The sequence below is a fragment of the Lissotriton vulgaris genome, chromosome 7 (assembly GCF_964263255.1).
Source record: "Lissotriton vulgaris chromosome 7, aLisVul1.2, whole genome shotgun sequence".
NCBI lineage: Eukaryota > Metazoa > Chordata > Amphibia > Caudata > Salamandridae > Lissotriton > Lissotriton vulgaris.
Window position 1 is genome coordinate 1,301,797,008 of NC_141695.1, and position 16,131 is coordinate 1,301,813,138.

Sequence of the window (16,131 nt, forward strand, 5' to 3'; positions counted from 1 at the left end):
ACTCCTTAACAATCCCCCTAGTAGCTTTAAAGACCTAATGCTTTCTGCCAGAATAGACACTATTGTGGCGGATATCAAAATCTGACGGTAAATGGAGATTAAAATCTCCGCAAATCACAAGAGGGGCGGGCCATAAAGCAAGCTCGATACGGATCTCATTGAGCATTTCCGGGTCATCTAAATTAGAAGAGTATATTGAACAAACAGTATAAACAGAAGTGTTGACCCGCAGTTCAATGATAGCCCATCTTCCATAAGGGTCTGCTTTTGCCCGTTTACAATCCCCCAACCACATTTTCCCAAAATCGCGACCCCTCTAGTTGTTGAGCCCTGCTTTGTACACACCAAAACTTCAAGCCCTAAATCCTTCAGATAGTCTCTGTTATTCCACACAATATTTGTTTCCTGGACACATAGAAGCTGAACAGCCATCTTCTTTAAGATCAATGCCATGACCACCCTTTTTTTCCTATTATTAAGCCCACAGACATTCCAAGAACATATGAGAAACTTAGCCATTATTAAAAAAAGAAGAGAAAAAAGAAGACTAATGACATTTTATTGTTGCAACGTCCCATTTGCATTCTCAAATCCTTAGCTACTAACCAAACCCCACAGACTACACAAACTCTGCAGCTGCTGTTCCTTGCCCCTCGAACCCCAACCCACCCCACCAACCCAGAAAACCCCTTACTCCCCCCCACCACCACCACCCAACAAACCCACCTCTATGAGGCTAAGGGACTGAATGGTCCGTCTAAGTGATGGAAAGAAAGGTATGGACGCTCTCCTACCGCCTCCCATCCCCCCTGCAATAATTGAGGATCCTCCATTTACAGAGCAACTAAAAGATACAACAGAAGAGAAGGGAAGACATGGCTTGGCAGTTCGGGCTGGACTGTTCCCATGAGGCACAGGGTCAAGGCTGATTTGCATATGGCCATGTCTGAACTGGGGTGGTGTGGATTGCAAAAAAACGATGGATTTAGGCCCAAATCTCTGTACTGGGGTGAATGTATGACATTGTTCTGCATTCTGTCCATCAACTGTTATTTTTGCATTTGTCACCCCGAGTGGAATGGGTATGCTCAGACGTGAGTCCCATGTTTTCCACACCCCTGGAGTCAAGCTATCCTGGCTGAAGACGGCTGATAGCCAGTAAGCGGTCCTAGGATGCTTGATTCCGGTCCAGGAAAGACATGGCTTGGCAGTTCGGGCTGGACTGTTCCCATGAGGCACAGGGTCAAGGCTGATTTGCATATGGCCATGTCTGAACTGGGTTGGTGTGGAGTGCAAAAACTTGATGGATTTAGACCCAGATCTCTGTACTGGGGTGAATGTATGACATTGTTCTGCATTCTGTCCATCAACTGTGATTTTTGCACTAGTGGGCCTGAAGCACTGATTGTGCCACCTACATGACCAGCCCCAAAGAGATGTCTCAGGCCTGCCACTGCAGTGCCTGCGCACAGTTTACTAACTGACATTTTTACCTGGCCAGTGTACCCACTGGCCAGGCTTTACCCTTCCCTTCTCGTACACATAGGACACCCCTAAGGTAGTCCCAAGGTACCCTCCTGGGCATGGTGTAGTGTATGTAAAAGGTAGGACATGTACTGGTATGTGTATCATGTCCTGATACTGAAATACTACCAAATTTGTTTTTCACTATTGAAAGGCTATCTTGCCCATAGGACAGAATGAGGAATGCTGTATAACATGTTTACCTGCATATCTTCCATAGGAGTGAGATAGAAAATGGCTATTTTCTTGTTCCACCTTTCTGTGTGCCTCTGCTATTTGCGGATTGGCTGTCTGGCTTGAGAGTGACAGGGGCTGTGGTAGTTCCAGGAGTCTGGGTGAGTCAGCACTAGGCTGAATAGACTGATCTGCATTTGGTCCATTACCCGACCCGGGACCTTAGAAGTGCTGTGGGCTTTCACCGCCACCGGCCCAAGTCCTCTGGCATCAGAGGAGAAGCTGCACTGGGATCCACACCGGTGAGAGGCGTTGCCTAGCAACCAGGACTCTCCAGCCTTATGTCATCAGTGAGGACGAGAGAGGAAGGAACCAACCCCCCAGGTAACGTTCAGAGTGTAATCTGAATGGCTGCCAGTGGCGCAGCCTGGGGCGGGGTTGCGGGGGTCGAAGAGAACTGCTCCATACCGGAGGGCCTGCTTTCTCTCATTCCTGTGGGCTCAGAGGGCAGCCGGGGTCATTCTCACATAGTAGCTGACGTCGGAGTGAGCATTGCTGTTGTAAATGCAGTGGGGACATACTTTTACCAAATCTGATGACAGAGTCAGCGTTTCTCTCGTAAACGCAGTGGTAGCATACTTTTACCAAATCTGACGACAGAGTCAGCAGTGCTTAGCAACAACGAAGTTGGGGGAACCCTTTCACCACAATTGACCTCAGAGTCAGTAATTTGCCTTAAACCGATCAAAGGGTAAGAGGGGCCCGCACACCAGGGATAAGTGCCTAATATTCAGAACAGCTCTTTTTAAAGCAAACAGGCTTTTTCAAAGTAACCTTCTATACTTCTGGAACAGTTTTTGCATCGTTTTAAAGGAATACAGAATCTACAAGTTTATTTTCTTTTTCTTATAAAGAACCTTATCAAAGCCATTTCTAAAGAAGAGCTAATTGTGAATGTGGAATTTTTGTCATTTTGGTATTGCCTAATTTAGATAAAGATATCTATATTTTTATAAGAATCTCTGTGGTGTCCATTTGTGATGTTTTACTGTTGGTGTTGATGCAAATACTTTACACATTGCCTTGGGCATAAGCCTGTCTGCTCATGCCAAGCTACCAAGAGGTGAGCAGGGGTTATCTACAGTGTGTTTCCCTCTTACCCTGACTAGAAGCAAGGGTCGCAATTTTGTCAAAGGTACATACCTCTGCCAACTAGAGACCCCCATTTCTAACAATCAAGACCTGAAGGCCCGGGTCTGGATTACTTGCAGGGGTGAGGTTTCTAACAACATTAAAGTACACAGTGAGGTCAGACAGTGATGTCTCTTGGCCCCTCTTCTTTTTAATATGTACATTAATAATTTATATAAATCATTGATCACATTCACTAACGATGTCCCTAGAATTAATGGCAAAATACTCCTGTGTTATTATATGCTGATGACGCAGTTTTAATTGGCCGGACACCCAACGCACTACACACTCTAGTGCAAGGATTTGTTTATTTTATGGCCAGGTTAGACCTGTGCACTAATTAAAAAAAATCCTTTATAATGTCTTGTGGCCGGAGAAAACATTCCCTAATTTCTATATCTGTGGGCGATCAAAAATTAAAAGGCACCAACACTTTTCTTTACCTAGGATTGGTCTTTGCAGCGAATGGCACCTGGTCTGAACACATGGTGTTTTGCAAGAACAAGTTCTCAAAGGCCACCAATTCCATTCTTAGCCTCCCCTGTCTGAAAAGGACAGGGACTATTTTAGCGATTTTAAAAAAAATGCAATCCCAGAACATACCCGCAGCTACTTATGATGCAGAGGTTTGGGGCTTCGCAAAAAAATACACCTTCCAACGGGAGGAAACCAAATTTTGTCAGAAAGTATTGGGCACACCGATCTCTACCTCTCAATATGTTTCCCATAGTGAACTGAAATTAAGATACATTGAGGATTTCATAAGGGCCCGCCCGATTTATTCTGGCTCGCCACCTAAAGAAATCCAGCAGGGTCCCTCACAAGTGAGATAATAAGTGATTGCATTAATTTTGAGAAGGGGATGGATATTCCGTGGCTTGCCGTGGTGAGTAAGAGTGTAAGTAGCCCTAATTATGGCAGGCTCTTCTCAAGTCCACATGATTCTGAGATTGTACATAAAAAATTCCTCAGGACAGCAACATGCACACTTATAGCAAGGAAAGACTGGAGAGGGAATCTAAGAAATCAACTGTCAACAATTTGATGACCATCCAGCACACCACACACCCTCCCACCTAGTTATCTCAGAACACCTATATGTCATTGGGAGAGAGGGACTTCTTTTCCGCATAAGAGCTGGCACTGGAAAATTCTTGCTCTTTCCCTCTTGGGTAAAATGCAAATCTTGACTCTTTGCTTGCCCGTGAGATGGTTAGAGTGGCCAAACAACTTTATACTTTTTTTCTCCTGCAATTATTATATAAATATGCGAAATGGTTCTTAATCCTGTTTTTAATAACAAAACATTGCCCATCCATTTAGTAGATACACACAGGAGTATACTTAAACTGGGAGATGATGAGCTAGTTTTCCGTGTTGGCATTTTTTTGAGTAACCGATGTACAGGCTCACGAAATGAGGTGTATTCCAAGAAGAGTGCCCAGAGGGTTCTGTCAGAAACCTGCTGTATGTGTTTTTATATATTTTTCACTTGTGATCAATGTCACTGAAATGTTTTATTGTGAACATGAATTTGTGTTTTAATCTATTGTATGTGGTTGTGATTTTATGGATATGGGCCTATCCGAAAAAAGTATTTTTGAACTTTTATGGTCCGAACCACTATGACTTCTTGAAAGCCATGCTATTTAGCAAGGGAAGATACTAAGTGTTTCAAATTTCCAAGTTTTGGTTGTTTAGAAAAAGACCAGATTTTTCCCAGCACACAATGAGCCAAATTGTTTATGTGTTCTGTGCAGGAGATGCAACATCACTGCTGCTTGCCAATGCAGATGATGATCCCTGCAACACCTCACAGATCAGGTCAATTGAGCACAAATGATCTTCTGCAGTGCCCACAGCCAAAATTTGAGAAGCCTGTATCGTATCCGTGACTTGAGTGCATGCAGAAGAGCCGAACCTTGTTCCAAAAGGAGCTGAAACATCCCGTGGTGGCTCTAAGAATGCTGACATCAACATTGGAATATTTACAGCAGGACATAGGCCTTTAACAGGTCCAGTAAAGCATCCACGTTCGGTGGTAAAATCGATGGAAGTGGTAGACAGAGATCCAACATGCATTCTTGCAGAACACAGTCAATCCAGACTGGTTAGAATGATCGGAACCAAGACTCACTCAGTTCCCGAAGGCGAGGTGTGCCCAGATGGAGTATCATGCGATAACGGTATTTGAGCTCCAGGAGCTTTTTTCCCATCTCTTTGGAGACTGGGACATCCATTGCATAGCAGAAAATTACAATCAGGATTCTTTCAAATAAAAACAAGGTCAGCGGAAGTCCTCTCAAAAATACTTCCGAATACGGAGTGTTTGAAGACTGGAATCACTCTGAAGACTGTCTGAAAGGTGCTTTACAATCCAGAACCTATTTTCTTAAATAGGTGTACTATAACCTTTGTATCAGACTTGTTAAAGATACGTTGTACCATTTCTGTGAAATGGAAAGGGCAGGTTGTTCATATAAGTGCCTGTATCTCAGCTGAGGACCTTGCGATCTGGAGATAAAAAGTCTCTCGGGCGGAAGTTAACGGCACAGTTTTCTGTAGAAGCATGGCTTTTATCTGGCTCAGAGTTTCAAACCGTATGAAAGAAACATTCAATGAAGGCCATAACGGTGCATTCCTGTCTGTGTCGTTCGGTGGAAACAATACTTGCATACAGCAAGTAATCCTGGACCTACAGTAACAAGATATGTGATGCCTGACAACAAGCTCTAATCGTGGAGGAAAACATGGCGCCCGCATGCTGAGCGGCAGCGCGCGCCCTTGTTAGTGCTCTCTACCCTTCGCGCCCCCTCCTCATTTAATATTGTCGGGAATGGGTGATGTACGAAGAAACTGGTGACATATGGTTTTTTGTAGCAACGTGGCCTAGGATGAATGCAGGAAGAGCGGACAGGTCTCCCATTTCCGCATCCACTCACGGTCTTCCATTGACTCGGCGGTGAGAAGCTGCAGCCGTGGAGTTAAGGCGCGGCCGCAGGGCAGCGGCTCGCGGTCTCCTTCGTGGGGAGGACGGTAGTACCGGTGCAAGTGGCAAGGATTGCGGCAAGGATTACGATAAGGCGGCGGGAGTCAGCGCCTTTTTTCCAGTGCGAGCAGCCACGGCTGCCGTGGTTTCACCAACTTCACCGGCTTCACTGGCTGCTGCAGTGTTTCCAGCTTTGCTAGCTCCTCTGGTGGTTCCAGCGGCAGGAGAGTTTGCCATCGATAGTGGTATGTGCTGCAGTAAGGAGCTAGTTGGAGGGTCAGGAGAGGCTGGTGGTGTGGTGAGTAAGGACGTGTCTGAGTGGACTGAGCATTCTGTTATTGAATCCAAGGGCTCTAATGCAACCAAAAAAAGCAACAAAGCTGCCAAAAGTAAGCCTAAAAGAGGCAGAGGATCTAAGGGCAAGCAGTGTCTCCAGGTTTCGCGTATTGAGCGGGAAAGCGGCTGTGAAACTCGTAGAAGCTCCTCAGGGGTTGCTACAATAACAGTAAGCGAAGTGATACTGCCGACTCAGCATAAAGAAGGCTCAGCAAGATCAAATAGGCTTACAAGAGCCTCCGCTAAGAAAGGGCTAGGTGATACTAAACCCCTTCGCGTTACCCCCTCTTTGCGCTCATACTTTAAGGCGCTGCCTCAGGTTCTAAATATCCAGACACCTCAGCAAATCCAGCACAGTGGCCATTCGGCTCAAATTAATAGCAGCTTAGCCCTTGAAGTAGATAAAGTGGAAAAAGCAGAGAGTGTAGCACACATGGCGGAGGCAGCCATGATGGTTGAGACAGCCGAGCAGGGACAAGATAGGCAAGCTAGCCCAATCATCGAGGCCCCTACCATAGTACCCTTGGATGTGGTCGCATTTCATTCTTCAGTCCGGGCTGTCCCACATGAGTCAGATGAAGATCTAATGCTTTCAACAATGAATACGGGCTTGTCCGGGGGGTCCTCGATTGAGTCACTGCTGAACTCCCTCAAAGCTGATATAAAGGAGGGGTTTAAGGTCTCAACAGATAACAAAGCGGAGATCCGGGCTGCTTGTGAGGTTTAGGAGCGGAAGGTAGATCGGTTGAGTGAAAGAACTGAGTCCCTCGAAGGTTCTGTGGAAGTGTTAAAGGCTAATCTGGGCTCGGCCCAAGTAAAAATTCAAAACTTGCAAAGAGAAGGTGATATGATTCGGGAGAGGGTTGAATCCTTGGAGAATTATTCCAGAAGAAACAATCTCCAACTTCTGAAAATCCCCGAGGGCAAAGAGGGAAGTGACATTAGGTCTTATGTAATAAAATTACTTAAGGACACATTGAAGCTGGAGGAGATGCCGGATACCCTGGAAAGGGACCTCCAAAGGATACATAGGGATCCCTTCCGCTTAAAGCCTGGTAGGGTGAAGCCCAGAAAAATTTTGGTGAACTTTTTAAATTACTCACTCAAGGAAAAAATTCTAAACCTGGCCCTAAAAGACAAGACCCTTAAAGGCTCAGACTTTTTGTTTGAAATCCGCTCAGATCTATCGGAAACCACTTTGGACCGACAGTGGGAGCTGGGACAGAGGATGGAAAAATTCCGGGCCTTGGGTACGACAGTACAGATGAGGTTCCCTGCCTTCTTGAGAGTAATGTTCAATAATAAGATGAATAACCTTAGATCCCCTCACGAGGCCGACGAGATGCTGGAGTCACTAAGAGATCTTATACGGGGAGAGACTGGAAACCTTTAGGGGGTAGGAGCCGATCAAAATGGTATTTAGTATAGCTTTTATAGCTAGCTTAGACGGCCCCTAGTTCCCTGATTGAGCAGTGGTAACTTAGTTGGAAAACAAATAAAATATAAAGTAAGCAAAAGTAAATAGCTTATATCAAAGCTACAAAAAAGAAAAATAAATAAATAAATAAATAAATGAATGAATCTTTAAAAAAAAGGGGGGAGCCCTGCAAAGCAATTGGGGCCTCTCGTAAAGGGTCACACTGGGTGGCAGGAATAAAATTGTTAAAAATCCTCATGGGGCCAAGCCCGTGCTTTTTCTTAATCAATTTAGCTCTGATCACCAATTAATATCTGTAATTTTTAGCTCTAAGAGTAATGTGGGGGGACACAATAAAACCGAGATAGGGCGTTCAGTGAAGGTAACGAGAGGATGTGACAGCTCGACATAATGACAAAGCTGCAATTTTTATCCTGGAATGTCAATGGCCTGCGCACGAGGGGTAGGAGAGAATTTTTTTTTCAATACTTGAGAGATTTCCCGGCACAGGTCATTGTCATTCAGGAGTCACATCTTCTCAAAGCTGAAACAGTTGAGTTTCTGAAAATAGAAAAATGGATTGACACCTTTTTGAGTACCAACCAATCAGCTAACATAAGGGGAGTACTTTTTATCTTTAAAAAGCAGGCCAAAGCTCAGATAGTGGAGCATTGGGAAGATAAAAGTGGTTGGTGGCTTGTGTTAAGAGTTGTGCTGGATGGCCATCCTTACACCCTGGTCGGCTATTATGGCCCTAATCAGGACAACCCTTCCTTTTTAAATAGTATACGTGACCGTTTAGTTGCCTTAAATGACCCGATAATATGGGTAGGTACCTTTAATATTGTTTTGGACCCAAAACTAGATAAATCTGCAAATTCCAGAGCTTAAGCTTTTTTTAAATCCAGGCAAGAGCTCCTAACAATCATGTCACAGTTAGGCTTAGCGGACATATGGAGGAAAAGGGCAGGGCTAAAGCTGGGGGTTTCTTTTCAAAACCTCAAATATAAACATCTTTCAAGAATAGATTATGCTCTTTTCAGCTTTAGTCTTAAAGATTTCTCGATTGACATTTCTTACCTTCCCTCTCACCATTCTGACCGATCGGCCATTTTATTTACTCTAAAGATAGGCCATCAAAAATCTCACGCCTCTTGGTCATTAGACTGTACCATACTACTAGAAGATGAGGAGGTTGTCTTTCTTAGGACAGAAACCCAACACTTTTTGGAGGTCAACTTAGGTACAGCTGTTATCCCCATTATGTGGGATGTACTGAAAGCCTTTTGTAGGGGGGGTATTACGAGTAGATCTTCGGATAGAAGTAAGAAATACAAAGAAAGTATTGAGAACCTGGAAGCAGAAAGGAAGGGCATTGAAAATAAATTGGGTGCCCATATGGACACAGATGCGGATCGTGAAAGATTAGGCTCATTAAAATCTCAATTAAAAAGCCTATTACAGATTAGGGTGGCCAGATGGTGGTAGGCGAGTAAGAACTCCCACTTTGAGTTTGGAGAGGCGGCCGGTAAAATTCTCGCCTGGAAAATCAAGGCCAACCAAGCACAAAACTACATCAGGGAGATTCTGGTTGAGGGGGAAGCAGTCCCACGGCTTACTAAATTAGAAATTGGGGGTGCCTTCCAGGACTTCTTTCAAGCCATATATAAAGAGGATATTTGTGAAGATATTGTAGAAAGGGAGGCCTGGTTGTACTCTATTCCTACCCCAAAGCTGGCAATGGAGCAGAGTAAGACTCTGGAGAGAGAGATCTCTGTTGAAGAGATTGTTAGCGTATTGGAGCAGGTGAGACGTGGCAAGGCGGCAGGCCCGGATGGGCTACCAAGGGAACTTTACAAGGCCCTTAGCGGGGTGATTGTCCCGGTTCTGGCTTCTGTTTTTAACAGCATTCTCCTGGGGGGCTTTGATCCTCCAAAGTCCTGGAATGAAGCAACAGTGGTTTTAATCCCTAAACCAGGCAAAGAATTGAGAGAATGTTATGTTATGTTATGTTAAATTTAGCTTATAAAGCGCACGTACGCCCGTAGGCTTCATGGCGCTGTAGGAAGTTTTCAGAAGCACAACACAACAACAGTAGGACAACTTAGAACATCTAAGGATAGGCTTCCCTAAAAAGCCAGGTCTTAAAAGCTAGTCTAAAGGCTAGAATATCCTCGTGTGACCTTAAAGAAGCTGGCAAGGAGTTCCAGAGGGAGGCAGCAAGAAAATGAAAGGAGCTGCCGCCCTGACGTTGTTTCCTAACAACCGGCACCGTGAGCAAGTTTTTGTGACCAGAACGGAGGTTGCGGGAGGGAATGTATCTGGCAAGCAGGTTGATGATAAATTTGGGGCCCTTGCCTTGTAATGCCCTAAAGATAATGCAGCCGGTTTTAAAAGCCGCCCTCTGGGCTACCGGCAGCCAATGCAGATCTGCCAGTCCTGGCCTGATGGACTGCCATTTAGGAAGCCCATAGATCAGCCTGGCTGCCTGATTTTGAACCAGCTGCAGCCTCTTGAGCTGCCCGGCTGGAAGGCCCAAATATAAACTGTTTGAGTAGTCCAGCCTAGACAGCACAAGGGCGATGGTCACCTGTATCAGGGCAGAATGGGTTAGGAAATGGGCAATCTTTCTAATCTTGCGCAGCTGAAAGAAGCATGCGGAAACAACTGACCCTACCTGACTTTTCAAGGAGAGGTCTTCACTAAAGGTGACTCCAAGGCTCTTGACCGTGCGGGATTTGGAGGGGGGATTTCCCATCTCCGGAGGCCAAAATTGAGGTCCCCAGCTGAGTTCGCTCTTCCCAGGCAAGATCAATTCAGTCTTGCCTGGGTTAAGTTTTAGGTGGTTAAGGCCCATCCATCTCTGGATATGAGCCATGACCTTCCTAAACTCAGTGACAGCATCCGGCGACCCCAGGGGGAAAATCAATTGCAGATCATCTGCGTAGTTAAAGATCCACACTTTGAATTTCCTCAAGGAGTACAAGAGAGGACGCAAGTATAAATTAAATAAAAGGGGAGACAGGGAGGAGCCCTGAGGGACACCACAGTCGTTCTTAATTCTAGGGGCTGTGAAGGTGCCCAGTCTCACTGCTTGAGTTCGGTCAGACAGAAATGATTCCACCCAGCTCAGGGCAGTACCTCTAGTAATGTGGGTCATATCGTCCCATTTCACTTCTCAGCAGCAATTATAAAATCTTTACCGCTATCATGGCGGCTAGGCTGGGGGCGGTGGCAAGCTCAATTATACATGAAGACCAAAAGGGCTTTGTCAAGGGTAGACATTTAGCAGTCCTCACGCAAGATCTAGTTGGGGTAATTGACATCGCCACCACCTTCTCTCTTCCTTTGGCCGCCTTCACGCTGGATGCGACTAAGGCCTTTGATAGGGTCAATTGGGACTTTTGGCTGCAGTTATGAGGAAATTCAACCTACCTCCAAATTTTTGCCGCATGATATCTTTTATATACAAAGCACCGACGGCCAGGCTTTCTGTAAAAAAAAATTTGACTGAACCCTTTAGTAGCTCAAGAGGTACAAGACAGGGCTGCCCGCTTTCCCCCCTCCTCTTTAATCTCTATATCGAGCCCTTCGCTCAGATTCTCAGAGATGAGGCTAATATACCATCATTTGGCTTCGGGGATGGGAAAAGCGGGTAGCATTATATGCAGATGATATCCTCATTATGACATCTAATCTAGATCTAGCTCTTCCCACAGGGATAAAGAGGGCAGAGGAGTTCGGCAAGATATCCGGATACGAGATAAACTCAGATAAAACGGAAATCATGGCATGGAATACCACTAGTTCCCTCGTGGAGACTGTGTCTTCCATGAGATATTTAGGCATTAAAATCATCCAAAATGTTAGTAAGATCGCTGCTCAAAATTAAGGCATGAGACCACCTCCCTCTATCTATCTTTGGAAGGACAAATTTAGTCAAAATGTCTATCCTGCCTAAATATACCTTCCTGTTCAACTCCATCCCGATGGCCTTTGTCAGTAAGCAGATAGCCAAATGTCAACAAGATATTAATGAATTCATCTGGAGGTATGGAGCTACACGTCTGGCTTGGAAAAAGCTGAGGAGGAGGAGGCAAAAAGGAGGGCTACCGTTACCAGATTTGCAGTATTATGCCTGGGCGTTTGAACTAGCCTACTCTAGAATGCTACTAAAAACACCTCTAGATAGTGCCAGGGGAAGGATGTTTCGAGCCATGCTGGAGGGCACTGGTCTTCCTCCTGCCGGCTTTCTCTTCAAGTTTGGAAACCAGAAATTATTCAAAAAAGTAAAATTAAAAACTCTCCAATCACTGTCCAGAAGTTGGTCTATAATCAGGAAACGATTAGGGCTTAGTTATGTTTCCAACACAGCACCATTGTGGGACTCGCCAGGTACCCCATCATGTCTTACAGATAGACTGGCGTGTCCGATAAGGGACTCTGGATTTCTTACCTGGGGAGATTTGTTGGCTGGTGGCTCATTGATACCCTGGGAGGAGCTGCGGGAGAGACTTGGGCCGTGTCTCTCTAGATTTAAATACCTACAGTTGACTAGCTGGGCTCAGGCATTGTTTAGGAAGGGGGTCCCCCTGGGTAAACATAACAACCTGGAAAATCTGCTGGTTACTAGGCCAGGGGGGGCAAGGAGGTCTCTTGTTGGTACTGGGCGATCTTAGAAGAAATAGATGGTGACTTCAAACTCGCTGAGTTACTATGGGGAAGAGAGGCGGAAGATCAGTGTGAGCAGATGTGGCTGACTTCATTTAGTCTTTTATATAACATTTTGAAACCAACATGGCTGAGACGAAACCACCTGTTCACGCTACATCGAGCATACCTCTCCCCACAGAAGTTAGCCAAATATCAGCCTGGGAAAAAATGCAACAAATGCGATCTGCCTGAGGCCTCGGATCTCCATATGTTTAAAGACTGCCCCGCCATCAGTGATTTCTGGGAGAAGGTGATGGATGCCCTGACTTCTATTCTAAACACCACACTACACATTTCTCTTCCTCTGATTATCTTTGCCCAGGTGAAACTGTCTGACCATTTTCACCTGGGCTGCACCTGGGCTGCAATCGACTCCGTGCCCAACTGGTCCGGTGGGTACGGGCTAGGGGCTTGTTCTGCGGAGCTTCTGGGGGCTCTGACAGCGCTGCAGTGCGGCAGTGGAGGCAGGCACGGCAGGAGGAGAACGGGAGTAGCGAGAGCATCAGCAAGCATCAGCCACCCCCGCGGGTCCTGCGGGTCCCGCATCAGCGAAGCGCGGCGTACCTGGTGGCAGAGGCAGTCCCGTGGCAGAGGTTGCCCGCGGCTTGGGGGCAGACTGCTTTCGCTGTTTGGAAGTGGCCCTGGAAACTCCGTGGGACCGTCTCAGCCCAGCTGCACCCAGTTGAAGTGGAGTGAGAGCCGCAGAGGTTGCGGAAGTAGCCACAGTGGGAGCACAAGACTAAAGCCTAAAGAGTGCAAAAAGAGAACTCACGAGGGAGAGGCCTCCATCCCCCATCCACCATCCACGCCAGGTCAAGGCGCCCCACGAATTGGTGTCAGGGAGCTGCCGACTGCAATCACTGCAATCACTGGAACCATTACTCTTCACCTCCCCCCAGAGTGAACAACAGCAGCACCAAAAGCAGCAGCAGCGAGGGCAGGGACAGGGACAGCCTCACTAGTCACGCCGAGGCTGTCGATCATCCCCCCCGCAGGACAGGAGAACCCGCAGACCCCGCCTCCATTCAAACTGTGGGCGCCCTTCCCTGGTTGAACTGGGTAAGACAACTAAACAGGGCAAACAATGAGAAACAGAAATTTGACCCTAATACAATCACAGGAGATGCCCCGCCCCCACAGATCAGCCAGGAGACGGAAGGCAAAGTTATTCTACCCCCCAGGAGAAGGGGGCTCCCACCCAGGGCCAGGGCTCTGGGACGGGGAACATCCAAGGTCAGCCGGAGCTACCAGAGCCGACTCCAGCAGCTCCACCGGGGAAGACCCATAGTCCGCTTAAGCCATCTGTCCACAAGTCTCGGTTTAGCGTGAAAGAAATCCCTAACGGGACTACAGGAAATAGAGACATAAGAAGCTTTCTGTGCCCCAAAGCAACCACCCCAGCTGAACCCCTCAGGACTTCAAACAGCTTACCTACAAATAAGGTAACGGAGAACGGGCAGACCCTAAGCCCTACAGCCCCCCGGGCATCTGGCATCCCTTTTTCACCAAAAATAACTACGCACCGGGGTGGAATATCCCCCAAACTTGCAACACCGGATATGTTTGTGTCCAGGCCTATTTACACAAGCACCACAGTCCCGACCTACGAACAATTAGTGGACTCTCAGCTGAGTCCCACTCCATACGGAATACCCACGCTCGACGCACCTAACGGCACACATGCTGACAACGAAGGAAGAACCTTGGCAGACGGAGCGATTATGCCCGACGTGCCTAACAGCATCCATGTAGTCAACGAAGGAGGAACCCCAAAATCATCTGGCATCCCCCAAAATCAGCTATTGAACCTGTTGAGATTCAATAGTAACCCGGAACACGACAAAATGGCCAGTCACCAACGTCTGTGAGCAGCTGATTAATGAGGCACTCATCTCAATGACAGGCGCAGCAATAATGCATGCAGACAAGCTCGACACCCAAATTAACATATTACATATTGTTGCAAATCTGATTTCCGGGATAGACTCCAAATTGGACAACCTGAACTCTCTGATTCGTAGAGCACAGGACAGCACACACTCAAAGCCAGAGTCATGCAGCTGTAGCCCAATTCTGCACAGCCTAGAAAAATTACCAAACATCATGACCACATTAATAGAGGATCTTAAGATCGAAGCAAGCAAGAATCAGAACTTATCCGCACAGGACTCCGCCCAGGCAACTCCAAAAACACAAGGCCCAACAAACTTTCAAAGTTGCAGCACAGATACTCATAAAGGAGAAAAATACCGCCTGCGCGGCGCTTTCAGTCCCGATGAATGCGAGCAGAATAAACGCCATCACGACTCAGACCAAAAATCAAGACCCTCAGCACACTCCCAAACTGACCAGGCCAGAATTTCAAAATCTATCTAGGAAAAACAAGAAAAAACTACGAAAACTCAATAAGGAGAATAAAAACAAATCATACGCTTCCAGATCAATTCGGCAATGGCAACGGCCAGACAACCAGATGCCTGGTCACATTGAGACTCAGAAAATGACTCAACCAGCAGTCACCTCCAAAACGGCAGAAAAAAACGAGTCAACCGCGGAAGTCTCATACACAATCAATCCAGCAATAGATCCGAGGATGCTGGTACTCCCTGCAGCCCCTCAGCCTACTCCAGCATTGACATCACAAAACCAAGTAAATGACTCGCAAGGACAAAGTAATGGGGAAGTAAACCAAGCCCCCCTAAGTTATCATGATCTTTGTCCAACAATCTCTCAGCTCTCCGCTCAAATAAAGATCTTAATGAGCAGAGCTATTCAAGTGCCACCCGACGTCAGCAAACTAACAGCGACCAACGCAATGACGGAAAACTCTTTGGGCGCACTTCAAGGCACTTCTGCCCTCAACCCGAGTACGCCAAGAATAGGCCTTTAAACAACAGCCCGCCTAGCTCACCGCTTATGGTGGCTCTCCAACATACAACAGGGTCAACAAACCATGCAAACGTCCATCCGCCCAGCGCAGCACAGCCACCACTAACTGGCATTAAGGCAAAAAAGTGGAAGGACGCGGATTCTGCCTGACATCTAAATCAAACAAAATCCCAGGACCGGAAAATAATGCTGTACCCTGAATACAGTTCACAGGGAAAGTGGGACATCCTCAACCGCAGCAACCTCCTAACACTCTGCGCAAACATCCCAGGGCTGGAAGGGACAAAAACCACAACATTGAGACTATTTCTTTCCTGCTGCCGGACCCGGAGGAGAAAAACGAAACTACGGAGCTAACCGTCACCAGCTCAAATATGGTTGAGGCTCTGAAGAGCCAACAAACGCTACTGGAAAGCTGGGTCATAAAAATAAAGCCCAAGCCCGTACAAAAATACCCCCTAATCTTAAAAACGTATTTCCCGCACTCCAAGCCGGAAAACCGGGAACAGCCCACTGGGGGGCACTCATGTCCGAACGCCCCCTTTAACCACGCTCCAAATGTGGCGTCCATTCTTCTGGGGTCCAAAGGCAGCACAAACACAGGCTTAATCATTGCAACCCCAATCAAGATAACAACCAACCTGAGTCAAGGTATACGCTCGTGTGTAACAAGGGGCGAGCGAGCAAAGATTGTTCATGGCTGCCGTTAGCATTAAACCCCAGCTCCTAACAGGCACTGTCCAGAAGACACAGGTCAATCCTATCAATGCCCGACAAACGAGCAAGCGAAACCTTTAAATAATACCCGGACCACCGAGAGCTTGAAAATTATGAATTGGAACGTGGCAGGACTCAAAAAGCTGTTCCAAAATCAAGCCGCAGTGAAATTCCTGGA

At 46.7% G+C, this 16,131-nt stretch overlaps 1 protein-coding gene across 1 annotated transcript in view; it reads right to left on the minus strand.

The window, feature by feature from the left end:
- The window catches only part of LOC147703542 (vomeronasal type-2 receptor 26-like), a 135,736-nt gene that overhangs the window by 88,664 nt on the left and 30,941 nt on the right, over positions 1 to 16,131 (minus strand). The gene's annotated exons all lie outside the window — the stretch shown is intronic.